Below are 2314 nucleotides of genomic sequence, written 5' to 3'. Positions count from 1 at the left end.
CTTCAACTCAAAAAAAAAAAAAAAGAATAAATACATAATTTTTAAATAAATACATTCTGGAACTTTGGATCTCCTCTCCTATGTTAGATAATAATCATGATAAGAAAAACAAAGCACTGAAATTGGACATGATATGTTGAAGAAATATAAAATTTTAAGCTGTATGAGACAGGTCTCCTGAAGGAAAGTAAAGACCTAAGGAAAGTGAGAGAACTAACCATGTGAATTTGGGGGTGGGAGGCAAGTGCTGCAAGCAGAGGAAATGGCTAATGCAAACACTCTGAATAAGGATTGTGTTTTGGCATGATGAAAAACTACGTGGAGTTGATTGACCCTAATGGAGTAAAAAGGGAGGAGCACAGGAGTGAATGTCAGAAAAGTGATAGAAGGCTAGACTATGGGGGTCCCCTTGTCTTTTTAAAAAGACCTAGGTAAAAAGAGAAAATATTAAGATGATCTGATTCACAAGTCTGCAGAAAGGCTGGTCAGTTAGCTATTGAAATTGCCCACAGCAGAGGTCATTGCGACTTTGACCAAGCTGGGAATAACAGGTATAGCAAGAGGTGAGCTGTTTAAGGTAAGTGGAATTTCACTTCTGAGTGTAACAATATTGTCTGTAGCAATACTGTCTATAAAATAGGAAGATGAAAATGAGAATTAGGTTAAGGGCAAATGGAGCAAAGGTTTAGATGTTTTAGGGGAGTTAAGACGAGGTGAAACGGTACAACACTGAGAGCATTTTGGGTGCCAGGAGCATCTGAACCATCTGTTACAAATTGTGTCGCTGAATTTAGATAAGGAAAGTTAGAAACATTCATAATGGTCTGGGAAACTTCCCCCTGAGGATCATAGAAGCACCTGGGATCCTGTGTAGTTTCAAGGGTTGAATGTTGGAGGTAGATATGGAGCTGGGGAGTAAAGTGTGATGGGAATTAAATTTCTCACTGAAGAAAGTGGTTAATCAGACTAGGCAACATAGCGAGACCTCATCTCTACAAAAAGCCAAAAAATTGCTGGGCACGGAGACTCATGTTTGTAATCTCAGCACTTTGAGAAGCAGAGGTGAGAGGATTGCCTGAATCCAGGGTTTCAAACAAAGGATGAAGAGGAGATTATGTAGGGCATTGGATGTCAATGTAAGAACCAGGATTTTATACATGTTGTGCAATTTGCTACATTAGGTAGTGAGAATTTAAAGATAAAAATGTTCAACTTCCTTTTGTCACTTTCAGTTTTGTCAATGTACTGAATTGTATCTTGGCTTACTCTATCAATCTCACACATTTAAGTTTTACAGCAGGGACAAAGACTGCCTTCCTTTTATTAATTTGTATGTCCACAAGTAGAAGTCTCCACGACTTGCTCCTGGCTCTGGAATGTACATCTAGAGCCACAAGGCACTGGGTATCTGCACCTAGTTCAGGTCCCAGAAACACAGGCCTTATCTCTTGGCTTCCAGCTCCATTTTCAGAACCCTCAAGTATATCACTCTCTAATGAGAGAGACAGAAAAGGAAACAAGCTATTTCTGAAATGTTGCAGTTCATGCCGTAATGTGTATGTAAACTGTAATGAAAAGAATTCCTGCTCTAGCAACATTGCCTACTGAGCTGATGTGAACCCACTCTCCCACAGCAAACACATAGAAATGCTAGAAAAAATATGAATTAAAAATATTAAACACATAGCTAGGCTTTCTAGAGAAACAAACTCGCTAAGAGAATTAAAAAGGAAATTCCAAGCTAAAGGAATAAACTTGCAGGCTGCTACCATGAAAAACTGTTCCTTGGGTCAGTTTTCATGTTCATTGAAGAAAAGGAGCAATGTCATTGGGCTTGTTTCAAATCAAGAGTTAAAACTGACTGCTACTTAAAGGTTGAACCATAGAATGGCTATGACCACCACAAAAGAGGAGATAAAATAGATAAAAACAAGAAAACTTGCCTATCCTATAGTTCTAGGTGGGAAAAAAATGGATTTTTTGTGTGATAAATTGAAAACTGATTCATGTTGAAGGTCTAGAATCATAATCTCTTCTTGTATTGGAAGTCTCAAGGCTACAAATTCATGTAAAACTAATTTTAGACCAATGAAACCCACGTGACATTTGGAAGAAGAAAATGCAAAACTACTATATAGCAGACACTTCCTCAATCTAGAATGCATGGAAGTCTAAACCCGTCCACACTCTTGCACCTTCCACATAAGTTGTTTTCACAATACAAAATGGCACAGCATATCAAGAAAGTATTAATCATTGCAAAAGTCAGCAGGAAAAAAGACAGGAAAAACATATTCTGTAGGATTTGATATAG

This window comes from Carlito syrichta, unplaced genomic scaffold (genome assembly GCF_000164805.1).
Source record: "Carlito syrichta isolate Samal-C Ts95f unplaced genomic scaffold, Tarsius_syrichta-2.0.1 Scaffold305239, whole genome shotgun sequence".
NCBI classification, from domain to species: domain Eukaryota; kingdom Metazoa; phylum Chordata; class Mammalia; order Primates; family Tarsiidae; genus Carlito; species Carlito syrichta.
The sequence above is the reverse complement of the archived record's forward strand: the minus strand, read 5'-3'. Positions refer to the sequence as shown.